The 9,947-nt window shown below is 32.7% G+C and overlaps 5 non-coding genes across 5 annotated transcripts; 3 read left to right on the top strand and 2 right to left on the bottom strand.

The window, feature by feature from the left end:
• The first annotated feature begins 152 nt into the window (after positions 1 to 152).
• On the top strand, positions 153 to 223 carry TRNAC-GCA (transfer RNA cysteine (anticodon GCA)). Its single transcript has one exon. It is a non-coding gene; the product is annotated as a tRNA-Cys (tRNA).
• Positions 224 to 2,368: 2,145 nt separating this feature from the next.
• On the bottom strand, positions 2,369 to 2,442 carry TRNAD-GUC (transfer RNA aspartic acid (anticodon GUC)). Its single transcript has one exon. It is a non-coding gene; the product is annotated as a tRNA-Asp (tRNA).
• Positions 2,443 to 2,899: 457 nt separating this feature from the next.
• Positions 2,900 to 2,983, bottom strand: TRNAY-GUA (transfer RNA tyrosine (anticodon GUA)). Its single transcript has one exon. It is a non-coding gene; the product is annotated as a tRNA-Tyr (tRNA).
• Positions 2,984 to 3,924: 941 nt separating this feature from the next.
• On the top strand, positions 3,925 to 3,996 carry TRNAT-GGU (transfer RNA threonine (anticodon GGU)). The gene has a single exon. It is a non-coding gene; the product is annotated as a tRNA-Thr (tRNA).
• A 5,043-nt stretch (positions 3,997 to 9,039) lies between these two features.
• TRNAG-GCC (transfer RNA glycine (anticodon GCC)) lies at positions 9,040 to 9,110 on the top strand. Its single transcript has one exon. It is a non-coding gene; the product is annotated as a tRNA-Gly (tRNA).
• The last annotated feature ends 837 nt before the right edge of the window (positions 9,111 to 9,947 follow it).

Here is a 9,947-nt window from a genome sequence, read left to right as displayed (position 1 = left end):
CATTAAGAAAAAAAAATTTCTATTCAAATATTCAAGAATAATTCATAAAAGAATAGTTAACGGTTGCGATTTGTCTCAAGATTGTTTTTCAATTTTTCAATAGAAAGAAAAGGGGGGAGTATTCTCAAAAACTTCATATCTATATTTTTATTGGCGGCATGGCCGAGTGGTAAGGCGGGGGACTGCAAATCCTTTTTCCCCAGTTCAAATCCGGGTGTCGCCTGATCGATAAGAAACTGTAAATGAAAGATTATATTACGTTTTTTTAGAAAACTTTTTTTCCAACAGAAGCAAGCGAGGGAAAAGGAGTCTTGAGAATTGCGTTTGATTCGAAATTATAAGCATCAGTAGCTTAAAAAATGTTGTAAATATTTTTGTCTCGAATTCAAGGAAAGATTCTAGTAGTGAAAAGGAATCCATAAATTTAGAAATGATAGTTCGTTCACTACACAACTATTGTAGTGTCTGTCTCCTGACTGGGTCTTTTATTAGATTGGATTAAGAATAAGTCGGATAGGAAAGTCCATTTTTAGGTAGAGAAAAGGCAGAAGAAAAACCTTCTATACAGACTAATTTAAAGTTTATGAGTGCTTCCACATTTTATCAATATTATTTATTTAGATCAATTCTATTTAATAGCTTTAATTTAGCTAATTCGCTTTCGTAATATTCAAAAAAAGTATTCTTTAGATTTTCATATTCTATATTCTAATAAAATTAAAAAGTTTTGATTCTAAAATCGAATAGAAAAGAAAAAAAGTTTTTTTAATTATTTTAGAGAACGAATTGGGAGACATTTAAGGGACTATTTCAAATAGAAAGAAGAGTATAAGTATGCAAATGAATCTGTCTTGATTCTTTTTTTATGAAATCCTTAAGGAAATGATAAAAGAGAAATCTTAATATTCCCACCTGGTAGTAACATTCATTGACTTATAACTTCCTATAATTTTTTTATGTTTAATGTTTTATGATTTTACTAAAAATAATCAAAAAAAACTTTTTAGATGTTCTAATAACTAATAAATAGAATGAATTCTTGTTTTTCGTGAATGATGTTAGCCCAGAATCCTTTTTTTGACTCTGTAATAGCAATTCCACTATTATAGTATAGTATTTTTAGCGAATAATACAAAAAAAAGAATAGAATAAAAAATTTGAAAAAATAATGAAATAGTTCCTTCATATTTATAGAGATAGGAGACAAAATTTACATGGATATAGTAAGTATTGCTTGGGCTGCTTTAATGGTAGTTTTTTCATTTTCCCTTTCCCTCGTAGTATGGGGAAGAAGTGGGCTATAGGGATACTAAAAATTGAGTTAAGGGATCCAAGTAACCTTGTTGATTTCTACCTGAATTTTTGAATTTCGAAACTATTGAATGAAAATATTTCATTTAAACTAATACTAATTAATTGAGTTCAAATAGAAAATCTATCTTGATTCTATTATATTTTAGTAGTGTAATGTATTCTATGTATCTTATAGGAATTGAAAATACTCTTTCAATCAAACAAATATTTTCATTATTCCCATATTCCTATTTTGAGAAAAACAAGGGAATCAAAAAGAAGAAGAAATGGATTCCTATTCCAATCAAATTTTTCTTAAAATTTCTATTTCGATGAACTGACGCTTAACCTGGTTATATAGATATATATATATATGGAAAATGGCGGACCGTGTAATAACCATTCCTGTTTTTTTACCCCCTTTTTTTCCTAAGATACCGGAATTGTTTGTAAAAAGAATCTGAAAAAAAAAATTGGACGCAATTCTCAGATAGTAGAAATCAAATTGATTTCTACTATCTGGATTACGCTGATTGTACGATCATTTTTTTAAATCATTCATAAAAATGAAGAAATCATATTTCAGTGAAATTAGTCACTTTTACTTACCGTTTTTACATAAATTATAAGTAAAAAAGCAGTAGGAACTAGAATAAACAGTGCAGTAGCAATAAATGCGAGAATATTTACTTCCATAATCTTTATTATGTTCTATTTCTCTTAAATTTCTAAAAAAAAAATTCGGGATTTAATCCCATAGAAATGTTCAATCTTTCAACAATGGTATAAATTGGATTTCAATGATATCAAATCGGATCAATATCATGAATCACAAAATCTGAGCTATCAAATCAACTCATGAAATAGTATAACATAGGAAGATCTTTTATCCATACTAAATAAAACAAAAAAACATTTATTCTTGATGAAAGTCCAAAATCCCTTTCCTTCCTTTTTCGGCGAAACAAATGAAAAAGCAGGGGGGGGCCCCAAATAAAATTTTGTTTATCAATTTGATTCCCTACAAATACACAAAAAAGGAATTTATTTTTTATTTTTTTGGATTTATATCCAACGGGATTGACGGGGCTCGAACCCGCAGCTTCCGCCTTGACAGGGCGGTGCTCTGACCAATTGAACTACAATCCCAGGGAAAGGGGTGTACTGTATAAATATTTTTACGGACCGTTTCTGTCAAACCTTTTCTTTTTCTATTTCGGATTCGAACCTTTTTGTTGTAAATGAAAAAAGCGCATTTTTTTATATATTGATATGTATATCGATATCCACTTTAGTGAGATCGACACAAATTACTCGTAATCCGTTTCTTATTCTTATTCTATTAACAAATCGATTGAAAATTGAATCAATGAAAAAAAAATATTTTTTTTTTCAATTTTTCCTTATATTTTCTACTTACAGATCTTGACATGAATACCGATTATTAACAAGATTTTGAATTTGTGGAAAGAAATATGGAATACAGAAAAAAAAGAAATAACCTTAGATATGTTTAATATTTTGATTCTTCCGTATCATAGCACATCAGTCATTTCCAGAGAACTATAAATGGGTTATAGAATTTCATAGTGGATCGGCAAATTCTTGGGCCGAGCTGGATTTGAACCAGCGTAGACATATTGCCAACGAATTTACAGTCCGTCCCCATTAACCGCTCGGGCATCGACCCAGCACAATAGGAAGAATACATTTCAGTTTTTATTGAAAATTTTTGATCAACTTCCTTTCGTAACACCCTACCCCCAGGGGAAGTCGAATCCCCGCTGCCTCCTTGAAAGAGAGATGTCCTGAACCACTAGACGATGGGGGCATACTTGCCCGACCGCCATTATACTACGTTCATAGTATGAACAGTTTTTTGCAATTGTCAATATAATGATATGATTCGATAAAAAAAAATATTTTTCGTTCTTTCATAATTCCATAGAAATTTTTTATTAATCATTTATATTTCTAAATTTTTTTATTCCAGTCATAATAAGAAAAAAAAAGAAGTAATGTTCCAATAAAGAGAAAATTCTTCACAGGAATGATTCGTTTGTTGCAAAGGACGAGAGGTTAAAACTTCATTTCTATCATTTATTACTAATACTAAGATTCGATAGGTAGATTTATATCTAATACTAAGAAAAAAAACTTTGGAAAATAGAATTTTTCAATAAAAAAATAAAAATTTGGTTTAGGGACAGAACATATTGAATCCATTTTATCAATGATTCGATTTTATCAATGTTTCGATGAAATATTTTATTTTGTGAGTACATTTATGTATCAATAAAAAGAATTTAGTGTTATGATTAGAATGACTTCAAGAATCCATTTTGAAATAATATATTTGATATGGATCAAATCCAATCTTAATCAATTCTTTTTTTTAACTATATTCTATTCACTAGGTAAATCCAATTTTTTGTTCTTTGATGAGTCATTATACAAATAATAGATATTGATGTACATGTATTCTAATCCCATTTATATCATTTAATTTATATAATTTATATAAATTTATAGAAATAATTTATATAAATTTATAGAATAAGTATACACAGTAACAAATATATGTACTAGTCATGCTAGTTCCTTATTTAGAAATTGAAAGAAAGAAAAAGGGCCCTTTTAACTCAGTGGTAGAGTAACGCCATGGTAAGGCGTAAGTCATCGGTTCAAATCCGATAAGGGGCTTTTTACTTTTTTTTTCAAAAGCAATAGTCTTTCTATTTGAAGGAAGAATAAAAAGATTCTTGATATTTTGAAAAAGTTTCTATTTGTAATAAAAAAGAAAAAGTGTAAAATTCAATAATGGAAAAATAAAAAAAAGTAAGTGGACCTAACCCGTTGAATTATATTTATATCTACTATTCTGATATTCAAATTTGATAAAGATTCAATTCGAACAATTTTTTTTCTTTTTAAGACTTTTTTCGTTTAGACTCCCTAAGAATCTCTGAATATTTCCAATGAAATCTTCTTGTTTCTGAACTAAGAAAAAAGGTTATGCCTTTTCTTTACTCAGAAGGGCCTTAATACGAATTTCAAGTTCCACCAAACAAGTTTTTTTAAAATTAAAATGAAACATATTTTTTTCCATAAATTTCTATTATTTCTATAAGATTAGATAGAATCTTATAGAAATAATAGAAAAATACATTAAATTATGTCTTCACATATCAAATAGTTTCTTTTCATATCGATGTGTACGATATTTTTCCAGCAATTCATATATATGAGACAAAAACTTTCATTTACAGTTTTTTCTTTTTATTATAGTATTTATAAAAAAAAATGAAATACTAAAGAAAAAACTGTAAATGAAATAGAAATTTAGAAAACCTATGATCCTACAGTAGTTTCCTAGACAAAATAGAAGTCAATTCACAACCAAACTTCAAGAATAAGTTTCTTTGATGAAAGGAGAGAAATATGTCTGAAGATCCGCTAGGTATAAGAAGTGAAACAGGGGATCATTTGTTTCTTGAACAGTTCTGAAAAAAAAATTTCTATCGGATTTTGGAGTCATAGCAGATTTTATGATTGATGACTTGGAAGATTTTTAAGAATAGATAAGGAATAACCACATCGAGTTCATGGATTTGCCCTAGATATCAATAGACCCATAAATGATTTTTTATTCGAAACCGATTAGAAAACAAGGGAAAGTATACTTATATATTCTATATATATATAGAGAGAGAAATGAATAGAGATAAATGATCAAGGTCCGTCCCATCTCTGAAAATGCTCTATGAGGTGTTGGGAAATGGTTGAAGTAGTTGAATAGGAGGATCGCTATGACTATAGCTCTTGGTAAATTTACCAAAGATGAAAATGATTTATTTGATATTATGGATGACTGGTTGCGGAGGGACCGTTTCGTTTTTGTGGGTTGGTCCGGTCTATTACTCTTTCCTTGCGCCTATTTCGCCTTGGGGGGTTGGTTTACAGGTACGACCTTTGTAACTTCATGGTATACTCACGGCTTGGCAAGTTCTTATTTAGAAGGCTGCAACTTCTTAACCGCTGCAGTTTCCACTCCCGCTAATAGTTTAGCACACTCTTTGTTGTTACTGTGGGGTCCTGAAGCACAGGGAGATTTTACCCGTTGGTGTCAGTTAGGCGGTCTGTGGACTTTTGTTGCTCTCCACGGTGCTTTCGGATTAATAGGTTTCATGTTACGTCAATTTGAACTTGCTCGATCTGTTCAATTGCGACCTTATAATGCAATCGCATTCTCAGGTCCAATTGCTGTTTTTGTTTCTGTATTCCTTATTTATCCACTGGGTCAGTCTGGTTGGTTCTTTGCTCCAAGTTTTGGTGTAGCAGCTATATTTCGATTCATCCTCTTTTTCCAAGGATTTCATAATTGGACATTAAACCCATTTCATATGATGGGAGTTGCTGGTGTATTGGGCGCTGCACTACTATGCGCTATTCATGGTGCAACCGTAGAAAATACTTTATTTGAAGATGGTGATGGCGCAAATACATTCCGTGCTTTTAACCCAACCCAAGCTGAAGAAACTTATTCAATGGTTACTGCTAATCGCTTTTGGTCCCAAATCTTTGGGGTTGCTTTTTCCAATAAACGTTGGTTACATTTCTTTATGTTATTTGTACCAGTAACTGGTTTATGGATGAGTGCTCTTGGGGTAGTCGGTTTGGCCCTGAACCTACGTGCTTATGACTTCGTTTCTCAAGAAATCCGCGCAGCGGAAGATCCTGAATTTGAGACTTTCTACACAAAAAATATTCTCTTAAACGAAGGTATTCGTGCGTGGATGGCAGCTCAAGATCAGCCTCATGAAAACCTTATATTCCCTGAGGAGGTTCTACCACGTGGAAACGCTCTTTAATGGAACTTTAGCTTTAACTGGTCGTGACCAGGAAACTACCGGTTTCGCTTGGTGGGCCGGGAATGCCCGACTTATCAATTTATCTGGTAAACTATTAGGGGCCCATGTAGCCCATGCTGGATTAATAGTATTCTGGGCCGGAGCAATGAACCTTTTTGAAGTGGCTCATTTCGTACCCGAGAAGCCCATGTATGAACAAGGTTTAATTTTGCTTCCCCACCTAGCTACTCTAGGTTGGGGAGTAGGTCCTGGGGGGGAAGTTATAGACACTTTTCCATACTTTGTGTCTGGAGTACTTCACTTAATTTCCTCTGCAGTATTGGGCTTTGGCGGTATTTATCATGCACTTCTGGGACCTGAGACTCTTGAAGAATCTTTTCCGTTCTTCGGTTATGTATGGAAAGATAGAAATAAAATGACTACAATTTTGGGTATTCACTTAATCTTGTTAGGTATAGGTGCTTTTCTTCTAGTATTCAAGGCTCTTTATTTTGGAGGTATATATGATACATGGGCTCCGGGGGGGGGAGATGTAAGAAAAATAACCAATTTGACCCTTAGTCCAAGTATTCTATTTGGATATTTATTAAAATCGCCTTTTGGGGGCGAAGGGTGGATTGTTAGTGTGGACGATTTGGAAGATATTATTGGAGGGCATGTATGGTTGGGTTCCATTTGTATACTTGGTGGAATCTGGCATATCTTAACCAAACCCTTTGCATGGGCTCGGCGTGCACTTGTATGGTCTGGAGAAGCTTACTTATCTTATAGTTTAGGTGCTTTATCTGTTTTTGGTTTTATTGCTTGTTGCTTTGTCTGGTTTAATAATACCGCTTATCCTAGTGAGTTTTATGGGCCCACTGGTCCAGAAGCTTCTCAAGCTCAAGCATTTACTTTTCTAGTTAGAGACCAACGTCTTGGGGCTAATGTAGGATCTGCTCAAGGACCTACAGGTTTAGGTAAATATCTAATGCGTTCCCCGACTGGAGAAGTTATTTTTGGCGGAGAAACTATGCGTTTTTGGGATTTGCGTGCTCCTTGGTTAGAACCTCTAAGGGGTCCTAATGGTTTAGACTTGAGTAGACTGAAAAAAGATATACAGCCTTGGCAAGAACGTCGTTCTGCGGAATATATGACTCATGCTCCTTTAGGTTCATTAAATTCCGTGGGTGGCGTAGCTACAGAGATTAATGCAGTCAATTATGTTTCTCCTAGAAGTTGGTTAGCTACTTCTCATTTTGTTCTAGGATTCTTTCTATTTGTAGGCCATTTATGGCACGCGGGAAGAGCTCGCGCAGCTGCCGCAGGATTTGAAAAAGGAATTGATCGCGATTTTGAACCTGTTCTTTCCATGACTCCTCTTAATTGAGACGTGAGATCCAATGAAGTAGAAATCCCTTTTTTTTACTATAAATATTTGGTTGAGTAGAGCGAGTCGTAAAGAAGAATTTATTTTCCTATTTTCTTAGTTTCTATCGAATCTTTTTTTCGGGATGTTGAGGATATATAGCCCAGTCCGAAAAAAAGATTCGATAGAAACTAAGAAAATAAACAAATCTATTCATCGAGAAAAAGGAGAGAGAGGGATTCGAACCCTCGATAATTCTTTGTTTCAAACTATACCGGTTTTCAAGACCGGGGCTATCAACCACTCAGCCATCTCTCCAAAAGCTAATATATATATTTTTTTATCTTTATTCCACTGAGTAGACCATGAGTATTTGAATTGATACCCTTTTATCGACCCATAGGAAAGATATTCAATGTGAATTTATTGGTTTAGTTTTCTATCGGTATGTATATAGGTACAAAATCCAGCATGCCTTTTTGTGAAGTAAAAAAACTATCCTCGATCCAAGCCTCAAAAGGGTTGATAATAAACAAAATCAATGAATTCATGATAAAACCCTTCTGCGTTTTTCCATTTACAAATTTTTTTTTCAATGAATATTAAGAAAGGCATCCAGGGGTTGAGGGATCAAATGGTAAAGTTCTTTTGTTGGTAAATTGGAGGATTAGAAACATGACTATTGCTTTCCAATTAGCTGTTTTTGCATTAATTGCTATTTCATTTATTTTATTGATTAGTGTACCTGTTGTATTTGCTTCTCCTGAAGGTTGGTCAAATAACAAAAATGTTCTATTTTCCGGTACATCATTATGGATTGGATTAGTGTTTCTAGTGGGTATTCTTAATTCTCTCATTTCTTGAAGTTCTTTTTATTCTAGATTAAAAATGAAATGACCCCTCCCTCAGAATTCTTTCGGATTGTCAGCCATAAAGGGAATAGATCAGTTCCTAAAAAAAAAAAAGAAAACTATAACACATTACATTCTAAGGGGGAGTAAACTTCTTCTATTGGAAAAATCTTATATCTTATACTTATATGGTGGTACATTGTGAAACTAAAAGAAATAAAATAGAAAAAATGAACTATAAAAATTTGAATTTCATTTGAATATTCTATTCATATTAATATGATATGAATAGAATATTCAAATGAAATACTATAAATCTATTTATACGTCGTCTAGTATTTAATAATATAGAATATCTATCTGTATCTCTATATAGATAAATATAATTTTTTATTAATAGGAACTTACTTTTTTAAGAAAAAAGTAAATCAAAATATTCGATAGAATGATAATTTCAATTCAATTATATAGATATATAGAAAAAAACCATATATAATAATAGAAATGTAATAATAGAAATGGGAATTCTTGATAAAAATGAATAGTAATAGAAAATATTTTATTTGGGAGACAATATCTATTATCTAAATTTCTTTTTCATTATCCCTATATCCCTATATAGAATATCAGGCCCATCTCTGTATAAATAGAATCGCATATCAAGTACAATGAAAACGCGGATATAGTCGAATGGTAAAATTTCTCTTTGCCAAGGAGAAGACGCGGGTTCGATTCCCGCTATCCGCCCTATGTATTTAATAGTCATAGTATGAAAAATGCCATAGAATTTACTGCGTATAATGCCCTTCTTCTTGAAACCTTGTTTTTTTATCAAATTCAAAAAGTTGCGGAGACGGGATTTGAACCCGTAACCTCAAGGTTATGAGCCTTGCGAGCTACCAAGTTGCTCTACTCCGCGATAAAGAAAAGAATTGATAACTAATGAACAAAAACAAAGATGGAATGCGTCCCTTTACCATATCTATATAAATAGAATAAACCATTTATACATAACGGTAAAGGGACCCTCCTATGATCGCTGATAATAAAATGAAAAAAATGAAGATAATTGGAAATCCTTACCAACTGGATCTTGTTGCACCCGGCAAGAAACATGCATGAACCATTTCCCGAAGTATGTGTCCAGATAATCCAAAGTCTCGATAATTAGCTCTCGGTCTTCCGGTCGAAAAACAACGTCGATGAAGACGTATAGGTGCACTATTACGCGGTAGTGATTCTAATTTTCCATGAATTTCCCATTTCTCACTTAACGACGGAACTTTGCTTATTTCTTTTTTTGAGGATCGGCGAATCAAATGATATTTCTGTTCCAATTTTTGTCTCTTCTTTTCCCTCTGAATAACACTTTTCCTTGCCATAATGGTTAATTTGCTATTAGCATCAATGATAGAAGTCGGATCCTAGATGTATAAGTGGCTTCTCTTCCCTATAGAAGGAAATGAGATTCTTGCCAGATATATATAATAAAGAATTCAATTAACCGAATTTGCCCGATGTAGAGGCAATTAAGAAGGCTGCATAAGTAAATATATAACCTACGGAAAAGTGGGCTAGTCCAAC

Source organism: Vigna unguiculata, unplaced genomic scaffold, assembly GCF_037176805.1.
Source record: "Vigna unguiculata cultivar grain cowpea cultivar isolate G323 ecotype 2 unplaced genomic scaffold, ASM3717680v1 ptg000213l, whole genome shotgun sequence".
NCBI lineage: Eukaryota > Viridiplantae > Streptophyta > Magnoliopsida > Fabales > Fabaceae > Vigna > Vigna unguiculata.
Note: the sequence above shows the minus strand (reverse complement) of the source record. Positions and strands in the feature narration are given on the sequence as shown.